General features: G+C 39.3%; 1 protein-coding gene across 2 annotated transcripts in view; it reads right to left on the bottom strand.

Annotated features, from left to right (window-relative positions):
• CARHSP1 (calcium regulated heat stable protein 1) overlaps positions 1-17,846 on the bottom strand; it is a 79,744-nt gene that overhangs the window by 36,222 nt on the left and 25,676 nt on the right. Inside the window, exons 4-11 of one of the 2 annotated variants that reach the window (XM_085303410.1) lie at positions 13,961-14,389; positions 13,292-13,479; positions 12,250-12,361; positions 6,674-6,746; positions 6,179-6,294; positions 5,327-5,409; positions 3,312-3,532; positions 1,659-1,936 (exon numbers count right to left, since the gene is read on the bottom strand). The gene's annotated coding sequence lies outside the window, so the exon portion shown is untranslated. Of the gene's footprint in view, positions 1-1,658; positions 1,937-3,311; positions 3,533-5,326; positions 5,476-6,178; positions 6,295-6,673; positions 6,747-12,249; positions 12,362-13,291; positions 13,480-13,960; positions 14,390-17,846 lie in introns of both variants that reach the window. The other variant, XM_085303418.1, reaches the window with a different exon arrangement.

The raw sequence follows: 17,846 nt of genomic DNA, 5'->3' as shown, positions 1-17,846 counted from the left end.
GGCCCGGGGCCCCCGCGAAGGCACGGGCACGGGCTGCCGCGGGCCCGGGGCCCCCGCGAAGGCACGGGCACGGGCTGCCGCGGGCCCGGGGCCCCTGCTCAGCCCTCTTGGCAGCAAATAAAATGACAATACTGAATTAGAGCTTTGGGTGTGAAACGGGGTAAAGAAGGATTATACGGTCAGAGGAGCTGGTGAACCCTTGAAGGTACGGAGGAGTAATCCTGGTAGACCTTCCCGATTTTTCCAYGCAGAAGGAATGAGGAAGTTAGCTGTGGTGCAAGCTGATGAGAAAACCCAGTACTCTAGTAACATCACTTGCCCATATTCGGCATCTCCTGTGCGAATCGGGGCTGCGTGATCTGCCACAGCAGGGCCTGAAGCGGAAGCTGCAGCAAGACAAAGGATGAGAAAGTGAAGTACAGCGATGAGGACAGAGTCTCAGTGCCAGGGGCTTTATGAGGAACACAAGGATCRCTGGATGATGCTAGATCAGAGTCATCATTGTCTTCATCCAATATCTGGTCACTAGAGACCAGTGTCATCCTCAGCTTCAGAGGAAGGGTAATTCTCTTGGTGCTCGGAAGCTGATTTAAAACCAAAGGAAGTGCATCTGCTTACACCAAAAATTGACTTTGATCTTTGTGGAATCTGTAAGTTAAACACGTATGTGCCCATGATCTCCATGATTGCTCACCAATCACCTCACTCTCTGAATAAGATAGTCTCCTGGAACTAGTGTTATCAGTGCTTTCATTCATGCACAATTTTCCTAGCTGATGATAAAACACAGTATTTTAAAGCATGGTTTAAAAACGTGGTTTAGGCACTGTATTCTTTCTGGTTCTTTTCTGTTCATACATAACAGACAAAGCAGGTCCTAGCATCATTACAGAGGCAACTGTATAGGAGATAAAATTATATGCTCTTTTAGCGAACCTTGGCCACGTACAAACGAGTAATGTGCAAATTACGCTCTAAGATCCAGAATATAAAAGAGGCAGYGCAACATGAGGTAAATCAGCTTTCTATGCCAACCATAATGGTCTTCCTCTGAAGTACCTTATCTCTCTGTCCACCTCTGTTCCACACAAGTTCTTACCTCTTCATAGCATGTATAATGATGAAACTAATGAGTTCTCCTCAGAATGTGAACCTTATTCTTGGCATTTTTGTGTTTTGCTCCCTGTAGCCAGACTGGGTTTTTTATAGGTAGAGGAAGACAGAAGGGAAGCAATACGTAAATAAATGACGTTTAGAAAAACTCCCTCGGTCATACTGTCTTGCATTAGAGCTGTGCCCTCCCCCGAAGTTCAGCACTCAGTCATCTCTCTTTTCCCTTCTCTCCTTCCTCTTCCCCAAACATATATGCACAACATATGGGACTAGTCCACAGTCATGAGATTGGTTTTCAAGATTAGATCATGGATTTTAGGGACCCTCCCATGTGTGTACATGCATGCGTGTTCTGCATCCCAGCTGTCACAGCTAGGAAATGTGATTTTGGCTGCAGTTGTTCTCACCAGCTGCTGGAGACAAGAGAGCTTTCAGCTTCCCCTGAACTCTGAGCTTTTAACAGACTCAGCATCTCATTCCCCTTCCCCTTCCCTCACAGAACGACTAGTACCGACCTGTTAATCATCTTCAGCACATGTTCATACCTTGCTCGCTCTCTCTGTCTCAAGCTTGAAGGAGCTGCTGCAGGGAAGTGTGTGCTCCTTTCCCAGGATACAGGCAGGCCTGGGCAGGGTCCCCAGGTGGCTGTTTTGGGGATGGGATGGCAAGGTGCAGACTTGCAGTCAGGAGCAGGACTTGGGCTTGCCTGGAGCTGCTGGGTTCCCCTGCCTCTCTCACGTCCTGGGGACGGCACTGGCTGATCMCTTGCTCACCCAAAATGGCTTTGTGCTGTTGCAGGGATCAAGAATTCCCCTCAGCAGTCCTGACAGGGAGAAAACAGGAGGATTTATTGAGAGCATAGCATCATTATACCATTTTTCATTCATTCAAAGTATTCAAAGTGCAATTACTTACACAACTGAGTTGAGGAAATGAGTATGTAGGGGGGAAATGTATCAGCTAATGTGATTCATTAGTAAAGGTGGGTGAAATATGTCCCTGTGCAGCAGCTAGGATGAGGTGACTTGAACAGGTCTTAAAAGATGAGACTAGTGCTGGTGGGTACTCAACACAAGGTGAATACTGTCCACCACTATTAAAAAGGTGTGACTTACTAGGACTGCTCCACACACRGGAAATGCAATCCTGATCTCTAATTCCTTCTTGTGCACTGAATTTTGAAACTATTTAATTTAAAAGATATGGTTGGCACAAGCACAAAGGGCATAAACTGGACATGAATAATCTGTGCCTGGAAATTAGAAGCAGTCTCCTGATGATTAGAGTAAATAATAGGAGGAAAAATATCCTTAACGTTTTTAAAATGTAGCATACYAAGCATGCAACTTCAGTCCAGAGTGTTTCCTTGTACTTTATATTCCTATGTCCAGTCACACCGCAAACTGGAAACACAGAATACAAAACCAATATGCAAAACCGAAAGCATATGTTCCACTTTTCATTTTAAAGCTGTTTACTTTATAATGGGATAGATAGAGTTACTCTATTTTATAAGATCAATTTTTTCATACCAGGTATCTGACAAGTCATTGTGTATCTCACTATCTTAATCATCTGTWATTTTGAATCATACTTTAGATGAATTCTGTTCAGTCTACAAAGTGTGGGAATTGAGGGCATCTTTGCTATTCTCAGATAAATCATAACAGCAAGACCAGAGAAACAAAATTTTCTTAAAGAAACATAAATCTCCCTCCATCATTAGGACTCAGAATTCAGGAAATACTAATTACAGACATAAATAACCTTGCAAATATTTTATATAGATTTGTAATAACAAAAAACAAAGACTTTCATTCCATACTATCATTAATAATACAGTGTAGTAAAAGTATTACTAACATAAATAACCCTCTCAATAAGAATTCAGCCAAGCACCTTTTCACCTTTCCCTCATGGGGARCATTTAGTCCACAAATTCAGTTATCAAATCTGGGGTATTTTTAATAGCAGGATTAGAAATGAGTCCCAGACTCACAGCCAATGTAATGTCAGCCAAACTTGAGGCACCATGTAATGGACAAAGACTAAGTTAGCTTTCAAATAAGTTAGCTCCAGGATGTAACCAACTCCCATTTGTACTCTTGGAAGTTTCCAAAACCCTGTCAAACAGGTATCATGTAACTAAGTGAAACACTGAGAGCCAACATGAGCTAACCTTCATCAAGCTTACTTACTTAGCTTAGTCTTCCTTTTCTTGTGCTAAAACCGCTTCACTCTTCTCTCTCCATGATTTGTATGTAGGCAACATTTAGTTGTCTTTATTAGGAAGGAAAGGAGTTATATACCAAAGTAGAAGACGTGACAGGTGAACAGTTTGGTGGGAGGCAATGTCCATCTCATTTCTGCATATGAGTCATTTTTTTCTTGCCTAGTATGTCTTCAAGTTCTGCTCATTCTAAAGAAAGATGTTTGTCATGAGCAGAGAAATCTTTTAATGCATGAAATCACACAGAAGCTACTCAGCTGCCAAATATTTTAGGGTCAGTCAAGTTCTTTGTCCATTATTCCCAAGGCAACCACCTAACATTCAGCTCTCAGACCAATTCTTTCATATCGCTTGTATTCATAACAAAGAGGATACAGGTTTTCACTTCAGGAAAAATATTGTGCATGAACTGTGCTGCAGTAGAAACACAGTAGAGACGAGCTTTTAAGTGAAGGTAGCCCCAGAGAATTTTCCTTGATTTAAAACCAGTGTCTTGCCTTCTCTATGTTTTTACATCATGTGCATTAGGCAGCCTTAAAATAAGCTATGGCCCATTGTAGTAGTGAAACTAGGCCTTAAGGAAGTGTTTAGTCGGCCATTTGCTTTTTATTTTATAAGTACCAACTACATACCAGAAATGAAATGTTCTCCCTGCTCCCTCTTCAGTCAGCATTTTCTCCCCCTTAGATTTATTCACAATCACTATCAGCTGCTGTATCACAAGTTGCCCCTCTAGCCACCTCTTCTTGGCCAGCCACTTCCTGGAGACTCACACCATTAAGCTTCCCCAGCCTCTGCCTTCCTGAAAGTTTCTCCCACTGTTTTAGTGGATGTCCCAGCAGACTCAGCATTGCATTCAACTGCAGGCCTGTTTGCTCTGAACTTGCCATAAGAAGTCTAGAAGCCAGCTTGATTTCCGTTCTTTACAGAGATCCACAAATGAGCTTATGCCAAGTTTTGCATTAGGAGTGCTAGAGTGTCAGGCCAGGAACTGATAGGTTACAATCATTAACGTTTGAAGACAAGATGCAGCATCCCAGCTTGGTTCCTTTCTGAAGTACTATGTATTGAGAAGAAATGCTTAATCTACGAGAGTTTGTGCAAGGCACAAAGCAATCATTAAACACTGAATACTGGTTATTCTTTTGAGTATACAAACTATTGTATGCCACTAGAAACAGTAATGTACCTGAGTATATACCTCAGTAATGATGAGTAATACTCATGAGTAATATACCTCACCAGTACATGACATTAAGTGAGAAAAATGCATTGGACTATGCTACAAATGAATTGGACTACAGAACATAAAAGTAGCCATTCAGGAAGCATATTACCATGCCCTTTAGACTGGTTTTCCATTTTAGATTTGGAACAGGACTCAAACTGATTCATATTTTACTAGTGCTGATAGATGTCCTGCTCAAAAGATGGCCGCCAATTAGTTAACCAGTCAGACTACTAAGCCAGTCTTTGAAAAATGTAGCATATTTATCACATTGCCTTATCTCCAGTCATTTAAATATATTTGGTTTAGCATACATTTGATAATGCTGATGATAATGTTCATAATTGATAATGCTGAATAATGATGGTAATGATTATATAATTCATAACGATAACATACTGATAGCTAATTATGGCAAAAACAAAAAATGGGAGCTGTGCTCTGTTCAAATTAACACATAGCACAATTTTATCTGGAAAGAGACTACAAAACAATACTACCACGCATCAGTAGGCTAGGTTGTTTTTATGACCTGCCTTGATAGGTGGTGACTGCCTGGAGGAAAACCACAAACTCTGAGCGAGTGTGTAGACAACAGCATCAGGCAACAGCTGCAGCTGTTCACAGCTGAGATACAAAGGCTGGTGTTTTTCACTGACAGCTTATGGTACTATGTTTCTTATTCTGTCCATTCAAGAAAGACATTTACAATTATGAGAGCTTTCACAAAAGTACTGAAGAACTCCAAAAGATACCTTAGATTTTTTTCCAAGTTTTAGCCCATTCCTTCCTCTCTTTATGGATGGGTAAGTCAATCCACTTCCTCACGCCTTTGACACTGTAAGTAATGTTATTTTTTACATTAAAGATTGATCTCAGTTTCAGTTTCTGCAAATTGCAAATCCTGAAACAAAAATGAAGACTAATACAATTAGAAAAAGTTGCGTGTGTTACAAAACACTGCCATCTTTCATTTTTAAGTAAGGTCAGCCATTGTTGAACTTCAATGATTTTTGACAGTTGTCAGATCCCTGGTTAATGCCCCTTTAATTTTATGGCTTAAGAGAATTGTTACATATCTAGGCATAAAGTTTCCATCAGAAGATCACAAACTATGTTACAGATAGATCACTTCACATGGCAGTTGTGTAGCCAACAAACTAAGTGGTTAAGTGGTGAAATCAAACAACGAAGCACAGAAATAAAGAACCCTGCAGCAACTTGCAGGTGTTCTGGATTTATACCATAAAATCACAATAGGGGAAATGTTAGAGAAATGTGACAATTAACATTTTTACAGCAAAGTGATTACATAAAAAATGTTAACTATGCTAAAAGAAATATTCTGTTATTACTAAGAGGCAATAATTACTTCAAATGGCAACTTGTAGATGAAATGTCTTGATCTTTCCATCATCAAACTCCAGAGGAATTTTTGTCTTTGTGTTGTAAGTGAGGGGTAAAAGAAGTAATTTGGCTGTTACTGTGAGATGAAAAGAGATTTGTCTATCTTGTCAGGTTTGTGAACTGTAATATCATTTATAAAATGTGATATTACAAAATAATATAAATTAAAATATAGGGAAAGAGAGTAAGTAACACTTGACCAGGCAATGGCCTCTCAGAAGATTTGTCTTCAGTTCCCAGTTCTATTCTCTGCCATGTGTGGCCTACAACAATGTTCTTCTAGCCATGGAGAGGGAGATTATTCTGAGTTCAGCATCTATTTATATATAAACAAATGAACATAAATAAATTAATACAAATATGAACAATGAGGTCATGATGACTATTTTAAAAAAGACCATCTCAGTAAGGTGACCTTTGAAACTTTTTCTGAAAAAAAAGACTTGAAAATAGTCTCACTAATCACAGAATGCCATCTGCAGAATACACACAGTTCTTCCCTTTTTCACAGCTTGTCTACTTAGATCCCAAACCCTGCCCAGAGTTCATGTGTTTGTTTAAACTTTACATCATGCAAATAGCTCTGTTCACTATCAATGGATTCCTTCTAACTGCTAAGAGTAAGCTGGGGTAAATGTCTTTACATCTCTAGGGCTTAGATTACAATTTCTTTTTGGAAAAAGAGTAGCTCTTACTGTTGTCAGCATGCAGTATGACTCGGCTGGGCAGCTAGCATCTTTCAAAACACTGTATTTCAAATGTGACATCCTGCACAGCAAGAAAGAAAATGTTACCAATCAGAAATTTTTTTGACAACAGCATTAGCTAAAAAATCCGATAGCGCTATAACTATTAAGCAAAAGAAAACAAAGATGGAAAAGAATATGTTGCAGAGAGATCTCTGCAACAGTGCAACAGTACAAGTATACTTGTACTGATATCTAATATCATAGCATTTSGAAACTTCTCTATGCTCCTGTGTCTACAAGTCTGTAGCAGAAACTGCATTTACAGTTCATGTAATAAGATGCTAATTCCTCAAATTGTGATCAATGTGATACATGGCTTGGAATATTTGTATCTGTTTCATTTGGGACACCGATGACATTAGTATTTCCACTCTTGCATCATGGAGACATACATGCATTCTCCCAGCTACCTTTCTTTACGGATGATTACCTTGTTACCTTGTGAGTGAAGACACACTCCTTGTTTGCATCTCTGTCCTCATTACCTCTTTAAAGGACACCGACTATAAAATCTCATGTACTGATGACCTCAAGTCTTCTGAAAACTAACAATGCCAACTCAGATCTAGTGAAACAAAGGTGTTTCCATAGGCTAGCACACCTGCCATTCTTGAAAGCCTGCCAGGTTTAAATATTTGATGATCAGACATGGCCTTCATCCTTCTAATTATTTTTTTTCTTTTTTAGATACAAGTCTGAAGAGCCTTGGAAAGTGCAATCAGGCAGTGCTGGAGACCTGCAGAGGCTTCTCACACCAAACAGCAATTAGCTACACTTGATGGGAAATGAATAGGAGAGGCAGAACTCTCTGACCTATGCCATTAGAGGCCTATAGAAGWGATAAAAGGGGTAGTTTGCCTTGAAATAAGTTGGCTTTTATAGAGCCTTTTCTTTAGATTGTTCAAATTGATGGCATTTGTTACTTAAAATTAAATGAAATGGAAACTTTTTCRTAGTTTAAATACACAAAACTCTTTCTTGGAGGGCAGTGGATAGGTATAAGATCTGCATATGCAAAAGAGCATCCAAGAGATGTCTGCTTCAGACCTGGCACATGTGAACCGTACAGTGGATGCATCTTCCAAAAACAACTTGGGCACGTGCAGCCCAATGCCTCTCCCTACCTGACTAGATCCCTAGACTCCCCTCCCTCCAAGAGCCAAACATCTATTCCATTCTTTTCAGCAAAACAATGGCCAGAGGAGGGTTGGTGCTTTCCTCCTTATTGAGTAGCTGGAGGAGCAAACACTGACTCTGAATGTGAGAACCTCCAACTGAGGGGTCTCCCAGAGCAGACAAGAACATTCTTCAGTGTTTGTCTCTCAGCTGGTCTCAGTTGGCCCAAGTAGACTGCACAAGCCCTCTGAACAGGGTCTTGAATAGTGGATTCTTCTCATCGAGAAGATTCCCTCCATCAACAGACTATATGGTAATTCATTCACATTGGTTCAGGAAAAGCTGGATTGTCCTTTGCAAATAAAATGGTATCAACAAAGAGGTCCAGAACTGAAGACCATATAGATCCACAGATGTATATGCAAATACATTCAGACTGAAAGAGATCAAACCCCAGCTCTTCCACATCCTTGGTGAAATGTCAAGTTTTATGACATCTTTCACTGTAGAGAATAGTTCTTAGGAAATTATTTTGCTCTCAGGGAAGACAATAACAAAATTTCCCTCGTCCCCCACTGGGATCCTASTGAAGCTCATGCTGCCTTCAACAGCTACAGAAACAATTTGTGAAGATAACAAAGTTAATAGATAACAGTGCTCTCTATCCATGCATTTCTCTTACAGGCCCCGTGGTTGTAAGTTTCACTGTGACAGTTCATTAGCACAGCTTTCCTCTGGGTCCAGAGTTTTATACTCTACACTTGATTCTGTTAGATCAYGATGTAAATACTCATGTCCAAACAACAGAAGGGATTTATGATGTGATGATGCAAGAAAGGGCATAAAAATACATTGGAAAGACAGGTAGTGAAAATTCTGTTTTGTACAAATAGGGGAATGACCTATACAAGGATGAAAAACTCTTCTTATAGAGCAATAAGATTGATCTGTCTTATTATACCCACACAATAAACAGTGTTTGGGGATTTTTATTTTTTAAACTACCACTTGTCCTGATGTAAGAAGCTTGTTTATGCTTCCCATAATGTTCATGGGTTGTTTTTTTATGGCACTTCATATTTCTCAACAGCAGAAGAGAGATTCTGAGAAAACGTAGCTGTGCTTTATTTCAAAGTGCTCTACAATAAAGATTATTGTACAGTCCTTTTGTCAAGTCCGTGGTAGTGACAACTGATGTCAGACATATCTTCTCACAAGGAGATGARTAAGATAAGGTGATAAATGTGAACATGCTTAAATACGATTCTACAGTCCTCAGATATTGTTTTGATAAATCAGATGCCTGATAAGAAAGTAGGTGTAACTTTATCAGGGTGGGAAATGTATGGGGACGTCAGCAGTCATACTCTTGCATAACTGCATACTTCTCTATTTAAAATGGTGCTGCATCCACTTGGGAGGAAAACTTCAAACTATTGTAGAAGGAAAGATTCCTATACAACAAATCATCTAAGCATGCATGTCAAAATTTAGCTGAATGTATCAGAGCAGAGTTCTGCTCAGATACTCTGCTGTGTGGGTACAGATCTGCTCACCTTCTGTATTTTATTTCCACAGAAACATTCATGTAAGGTGCAGGAATATGTATGCAGTCAAAGATGCAAATAATTCAATATACTTTCTGCTCTAAACTCTGAAAAAGAACTTGACAATTAACAAAACTGAATGAAATATTCCCCTTTTAGTTCATCTAATTTTGAATATTTATTAGAAGATCAAATATTGAAAACTATGCTCAGAAAAATCTGGAGGGAGGGTTCAAAGAAAAGTCAAAAGCTCCTGTGGAAATCTGAAGGAGAAAGGGAGTAATAAGACATTCATTTTGTATAAATAAACAATCAAATGAAATGTAAAGTTTTCAGCCAGTTCYGCCTCCATTACACGAATACGGATTGAGACTGCCCTGTAGTAATTACTGAGGGGAGGATCTAGAACAGAAAGGAGCTAAAACAATTGTTTTTCTAGGAAAAGAATTGATTACTTGATTTGGTACCTACCAGGGTCAATACTTCCTAATTTTCAGTGAGTTAGCATGGCCTTGTTTCTGCAGAAGCTATTATAGCACAGCTGAGCTATTACAGAGTATTTTGCAGCAGAGTGGGACTAGTTACCATTATTCTCTAGATCACAGTTCTAATTAGCCAGAAAGGCCCTTGTGATAATGTTGAACACACAACATTTCCCAACAATGACTGATATTATCATCAACAGGAGGAAATACTTTCCAAACCTTTTGTTTCAAACAGATAAAGCAAACAGGAAATACTCAACTACTTTGCTTCCAATCTTTTTCCATCCATTTCAYTGCTTCCTATGTATGTCTATTTTGGGCAGAGAACTGTTTAAGAATAGTGCTCCTTTAAGAGTTTAGCATTCCTGTCTGCTGAAGGCAATTTGAGCCTTCAGTATCTCCATTGTGGCTTCTCCCTGCTCCTAAACCCACACTGCAGGAAAGCGCAGGAGCAAAAGGAGGATTAAAAAAAGCATTTTAAAAAGAGTGTTCACAAAATCTGTTTCTTTTAGTTAGTTCATTTCCTCCTTTTCCTAAGGGCTATTTTTCATTGCACAGAAAAATGTTTCATGAATACTTTCTCTGTAGTGAGTCTGAAATCCTTTGACAATGCGAAGTGGGTGTGCATGGAATAGGCATCACAGTATTTGTTTTACTCTTTAATCTGACGATTCTAGATGTCTGATTCCATTAGTTATTTGAAAAAGGTTAACCTCTGGCTCTGCATTAAAAAAAAAAAAAAAAAAAAAAAAAAGATTTTCATACTATCTAGCAATGAGTTTCCTTTTCCTTTTGTTTTTAGAAAATATCAAGGCAATAGTGCAACATAAAAAAATTGAGTCATTCTCATTTGTATGATAAATATAAGGATAGAAGGATTTTATGTTTTTACTATATTAATGCACTAAACACTTTACAGTTAGCAAGGAACAAGAATGGAGGGCAAGAAAGATATTTTCATAGAGATGGCAGCTTAAAATGATTGCGGTTTCAGTTGACGATTAATTTGAGGGAGTTGGAAACTGTAGTTCAGTTCAGAAGTGCCAGATTTTTGGTGTTTCCTTTGGGAATACCACATCTTTTTAATGGCAATATCAAGGCAGTGGACAAGGAAAAGGCCAAGACAAGGATACTCTGATCAGAGAACTTTCTACACTTATTCTCCTTCCACCAATCATATTTTCCCAGAAGAAATTATTCAATGAGAAACTAAGAAATTCTCAGATACATTGTTTGAATTAAACTGTGTTTCTAGAAGGAAATCACTTGGACCCTTCCTGCTAGTTCATCAAATCAGTTTCTATCCTGTCCATTTCTTCCCATTCTCACAGCTGTTTTCATGCTTTTAATTGCTTTCTGTTAATCTGCAAATATCTGAAAAATATTTCACAGTGAGTCTATAAATAGCCACTTCAGTATGATACCGTTCTACAATAGTCACATATGCATGCACACTCAGTTTTACTGGACATTGTATTAATGATAAAGACAGCTTTTAGAGGTGTCTTACATCCTTAAGCCTCTTGTAGAAAACAGAGAAATACATATGAAGCAGAAACACTTACCAGCTCTGATTTTTTCAGAATGATACAATGTTCAGTTTGATTATGGATTAACACAATTCCAGGACTTMTGTTTCAGGTGAAATAAGTGGAAGTGTTGTTATTAGGAGAAAAAAGGTCACACATAATAAACACCAAAGAAATAAGAGAGCTCCTATTCTTCTCTAGGCTTTCTCTGTATATCAGAGGTGTACTTCACTGACTACAATAAATGCRGTACTCATCTTTGGTTTCCCCTCCCCCCCCTTTTTTTTAATTTTCTCCTGATAAGGAAAGTAGTTGTGCGTTATTCCATTAATCCTCCACACGCAGCCTCAAATTCTAGACTGACAGACATAATTCACTTAAGAGGATGCTCTTACTAATCATATAAATCTTTGTATGTGGTGCAATACTTAGCCTAGATACATAAATGCTTCAGTGGACTTACGAATGTATACATGAAAGAAACAAAATCTTAAGACATACACAGAAGGAAGTTCTCATTAAAGTTACTACAATGAGCAATGGCATKATACCCTCACTCTGGTGTTAAATCCTCCACAATTCCACCAATGCTATTATTCAACAGCCACTGGCATTACCATCTCAGTAATAGGTTTAGATGGCTTAGTTTAATTATTATTAGTAGGCTGCAAATCTCTTAGTTTCTGCATCATGGAATAGATGTTTTAGGTCAAATAATACATTCCATTTGGTGCAACCTATATTTTTCATTTCAGTTCACATTTTGTTTTGAGCTGATTCAAAGGGAAWCTGCTTTCAATTTTTCACTTTGGCTACGCAACTGAATAAACACTCCTCAGCCTTACCGTTTTGTTGCCAGGTACCAAAATGTTCAGTGATGACTTAGAAACTCAGTTATTCTTTTGAAGAAATCAGCCACAATCTCCAGCCTAGCTCTTGTTTGGAGTTATTCACAATCTTTTCACATTGAAAAGAAAAAAAAAAACAGATATTAATTACATTTTCCAGTTCACAATTATTTACTCAGCTGCTTTTATAACAAAGGAAAACGTGCTGATAAAACTGAATGCAAATAAAGATATATAAATTTGACTGTGTTTAGATATTGCACACTGCACAGTCCTGGGCTGCAGGACAACTCTCCTAATCTACCTCAACTTGTATCTACCTCAATCTTGATACAGATATTCAATCTGTATCGCAGCTTTACTGACACGTGGCACCTACTCTGAGAGAGTCACCTGGGAGAATTCAAAAGCAAGACCTATCAGCACAGATTTGAATGAGTCAACTCACTGAGACTGCGTTATATAAGGAAAGTCATGCTGAATGTGCAGCAAGACTCCTCATCATGTAACGTGTCACAGACTTTTCCAGTTCTTCTATCTTCTCAAACCACACATTTTTCTGCTCTCTAAGTACTGTGTTGTTTCTCTAGCAGAAGAGCTTGGGGCAGCCAGTTAGAATCATAGAATAGTAAGGTTGGAAGGGATTCTGGAGATCATCTAGTCCAACCCTCAGCGTAGCCTGTACGGGGACTRAACTGCAACCTTGGCATTAGCAGCACCATGCACTGACTGACTGAGCTAAACCCGTTGTTTGGAACAGAGAGTAAAAGAATCTGTGTTTTCTGCAGAGCAAATGGAGAGAACAGCACAGGAATAATGTTCCTTTGGCAAGACAGTTTCAATATTTTGATGATTCCTCTCTCTCCTTTTCTCTTTTGACTTAACTTCACAGCTACTCTTATCATTGAGCAGAAAAATTTGTTCTTGCACTGGAGTAACATCAGTATTACTTTTAAGCCGAGTTTATCTTTATGTCCATTCTCAGAGTCTTCTCAAGAGCAGAACTATATTCCCATTTTATCTCCTGCCAGAGACTCACCTTAGACTATACACAGTGACGAGGTTGGCAAGAGTACTGTGAGCTGTAATTAAATCTCAGTTGCAAAAGGTTTAAGGGTTTGGTGAAGATAAGGTTTTATATATTTGTCTTTGCAGCCAACATAGTCTTGTCTGGATCCCTCCTGCCTCTCAATTTAGGGTCTTTTCCTTGAGAAAAGCCAGCACATTCTGAAAGGAAGAGTTGCATATATGAAAGCAGAATGATTAACACTGAAAAACAGCATTCACTAGTGAGGCAAATTGCCAGCTCTCTGCTGTGAGGAAATGGCTTTGGATAATCTTTGACAACTAGGAATCTTTATGTTTCTCAGGTGCCTTCCCCCTGCCTCAGAGACTTTGGTCAGTTTTCAGCTTACCGTATCCTAGCACTTAATGTAAGATCAAGCTTTGTCCTGAAGCTTTTCAGAATAGCCTTGTCCTACATTAGCAATATATATGAGAATGTCTTTAAATATTTCACAAGGGAACACTGCAGCTGGGAATCTTGCCCAACGCTGCCATTTTCTCTAAGCTGTTTCTGCTGCTGCAGTTTTCTGCAGCTGAAGTAATCTTATACAGATCACCAGACCTCTCTGCTTTATTGAAGGCTCTAGTTACTGATTAACTTATCCCAGCAACAAGAGAAAAAGGAATAAAATGGGCAGCTCACCCTGAAGGTGAGAAGAAGCCACTCTTTTGTTTTCTTCTTTTTCCAGTACCAGTCAGCATGCCCCAGCTTTTGCAATAGCAGTCCCTTCAGGCACTTAGGAGCATATTAGCAGGCATGCCATGTGGCATAATTACTTGTGCTAYCTACTAGACAAAATAGGAGCCAGGGTAAGAGAGAAAGTTTTCAGCTCCTCCCATTGTTCCAGTAAACGAGATGGTTGTCTGCTTTCCATCACTATGAGTAGCAAAGGTAGGCTATTTATTCCATGCAGTCCTTTTGTCTGTCTCCAAGTGAAGTCAGGGAATCATAAAGCACAAACTCAGCAAAACCCCTTTTGTTTACTGTTGCTGTAGAGGTCAGCCAGGTGTGCAGTCTCTCAGGAGACGGAGAAGATGTAAGAGAGGGCAGATCTCTCCTCAGCTGAACCTGCTAAACAAAATAGTTAAATCTGATTAATAAGCAATAAACACATTTCGTTTACAAACTCGGATGCATCCACAAGGGAATCTGAAACTGCTTTTTCTAGTTTAAAGAAAGTTTGGTATTTTAAAMCATGTCTGTTGCACAGGGGAATGAAGGTAGTGTTTACCAGTGCCGTTATGCTAATGCAGTTACCGGAATGGGCACACTTCACAGTGAAAAAGGTGCTTTTATAGGTACCAAATAAGAATACTCTCTGCAGGTAYGAGTACCTTTATGTGGAGGTAACTATGTACTTTAGCAGACCAGTTAATACCATTCAGCCTGAAATAGTCCACCTAAATGGCTAGATAAATACATCTGAAAACTATGCTGCTCATAAATTCAACTAGTACATTATCTATATTTAGACAAGTATTCTGGATCCCTGCACAACTGCATGCCAGGAGATATTTCAGCACAAAATAAGCTACCAGCAGCTCCTCTCCTCTGAGATAATAAGTGCATAGAAAATTACCATGGGTGAACTAATGCCAACTTATAGTACATTAGTAACATTGATGAAAAATCCTTTGTCAGAGAGTTGCTTGCAATGATGCAAGTCAGAAACAATTACTAGTAAGCTTATATTATTTAATACAAACAGTCCTCCTAAGTGTGATGATTTGCCTGGCAGAGCGGTTGTAATCCTCTGTTTTTGTTGAGACAGATTACAGCTCAATGGCAAGCACCCTACAAGGGGCCTATGAAACAAGTTCCACGTTAATAATGAGAGCAGAACGACCTGTCATTTGTCTGAAGTGATCCTCTCAAAATCCTGCATGGAATCTTGCCTGACAGCTCAAACCTGGCTCATGTTAGAGCAGATGGAAAGCAGCAGTGAGGGGTGGGAGGAAAAGGACCTAGACTGGATGCTTTAACTCAACTCATATCTTCATCTGCAAATGCTTTCCAAATACTAGTCAGAACTTGTGGAACAAGGGAGTGTTTTATTTTCTTCATCATAAAGGTGAGAACGTGAAGATGTAGTAAGCTTAAGCAAACTCAAACTCAAAGCAGGCAAAACAGAAATAAATTATTTCATATTGTGCTTAGGGAATTTGAAACTATTAGCAGGAGCTGCAAGTACTAGTATGTCATGTGTATCACACAAGATCTGCTTCCCTGTGGATTATASAGAAACTTTTCTAGTAGAATTCATCATGTAAAAGTAAAGACTCTCTGCTGACTGGCATAACAGAAACATCCTGTACACCAACACTAGCTTGCATCGCGTGCCTTGAGGTCAATGGGAGACTTACGATTGAGTTCACCTGGGAAGCTGGAACAGTAAAAGGAAGCTGCAGAGTCCCAGGAGGCACTGACCAATTTGCTAGAATTCCTGCTTCAAGGSTGCATCCTTGGGGAGATTTTCCATCAGTGAGGACTGATTCTGAGATGCAACCATGGCCATTACTGGAACCATTAGTGTCACTGGATTTCTTGCTTAAGCAGAAACCTGTTACCAGCTTCCACATAACTGAACTCATTCAGCTTTAGTGCTCTATCACTTCTGTACAGTACCAGTGGGAGCAAAGCTCTGTGCCTATTGACCTCTCTGCATGACTAACGTCAGGCAATAAACAATTTTGAAGAAATCAGTTTTAGTAAGTAAAATGAACAGATGTCATCGTGTAATCATCCAAACACGGGTATGTTGGAAGAATGGATTCTCATATTACCCTATAAGTCTGTGCCAGTGTTTTTCAGTCTCTGGCCTACAGACATTTGGGATACTATAGACTATTTCTTAAGGTAACACAGAAAAGTAAGATATTGTCAGCTAGTGCAAATTTACTGTGCAATTTACCATACTGGAGACAGCTTAGTGGTCTCCCAGTCACAAAAGCTGGAAAACCACTAGCCCAGGCAGTCTCCATTTTTGATGACTCTGAGTCATCAGACTCTGAGACTCTGTTGTCAGATCTTYTGTAGTCAGCACCACAATAGCAGTTAAATATTTACTCTGCAACTACTGCACATCATGCTCCTGCCTTTTAAAAGATTTAAAAGCTCACTAGTAGAAGGGGAATCTTGTTCAAACAACACACCTATCCTGTGGCTCCATTCTTGACTGAGAAACTGCTTATATTGGTTTTCCCTCTAGGGCYCCACTTACTTATGGTAAACACAATTAAGACTAAACACTATCTACTGTGTATCTTCATTAGAAACTGCCTCTTGCTTTTAGCTTTGTGTTCAGATATACTCTATTCTAGACACAAGCCATCCTTCACCGATTAGATGCTGCAGTCCAGTATCTAACCCATTTTATGATTAAGTGGTGGACAGGACTAGATGCTGCAGACTATAAATCACAAAATGCCATTACCTCTTCCTCCCCCTCCCACCCCTTCCTCCCCCCCAAAAAAACTCCAGAAGATTTTAATTCCTATTCCAAATTTAAGCCAGAAAGTTTTTATCACTACTAGCTGGCACATCAGTCTGCTTCAGAGGGGAAAAGGATGGTGGTGCAGGATTTGCAGAATTCCCAGTCATGTGGAAACCTAACTTTGCATTTCTCTAGTTCTCTTCTGTGTCAGCTTTTGTTTTTATGGTCATGCTGGATGACTTTGTCAGCAATACGTAAAGAAGGCCTAAATCAACATTTCCTAGCTTTGTCCTGAAAGTGACTTCTGCTCTGAGAAGACACCACCAGGACAGGATACTGATAAACTATTGTTCCAGATTAAGAGGAAAGGGTATCATTTTTCAGACTTATGTGTGTCTGAGTATGTGCTGGTTTAGTTTTACTACTTCATCTGCAAAAAGCATGTCGCATAGAGGGAATATGCTATGAACACACCTCCTTCCAGCAGATCCTATTCACAAATCGCAGAACCCTAATTATCAGGTGACTGTTAGGAACCTGGCAAAGTTTCCTGTCTTTTTTTGCTGGAGCCTTTCTGCACTGCCTTTTCTGACCCTGTGTAGTGCACTGCACATGGTGGGTTAAACAAGAGGGAAACAGAGCGTAACCTCTTGTTATGGTCTCTTCTTATGAGAGAATGAGAGGGGGGATTCTCAGCCTGAACTCTGCAACTCTGGATTGTTTCTCTGTCACTTCCTTCACAGAACTGTTGAAATATCCAGAAATAACATCCTAAACCATAAAAAGGAAGATCTGACACCAGGGTGTTTTGATTTGTAAAGCCACTCTTCGCTTTTTTTTTTCTCTCTCTCTCCTCCTGCCTGCTATACTCTTTACTCTGAAAAAGCAGCACATGCTACATCCCAATGGAAGAAAGTTGTTTGTTAAGAGCAAAACAGTGAGTTGATGAGATAGAGCAGCATGTGGCTGATCACCCCATGCAAAAGTGTTGATGAGGTAACATCTGGGTCTTTCTCTGCTGTCATCTATTTGTGTTTCATCGATTCTGTTGATTAATGCTGTTACAACAATCCAGAGAAAGAGTGCAATGACACA

The sequence above is a fragment of the Rhea americana genome, unplaced genomic scaffold, assembly GCF_003343005.1.
Source record: "Rhea americana isolate MKP2758 unplaced genomic scaffold, rheAme1 scaffold_10, whole genome shotgun sequence".
In the NCBI taxonomy this organism is placed as follows: domain Eukaryota; kingdom Metazoa; phylum Chordata; class Aves; order Rheiformes; family Rheidae; genus Rhea; species Rhea americana.
This window is presented reverse-complemented; position numbering and strand designations above follow the sequence as displayed.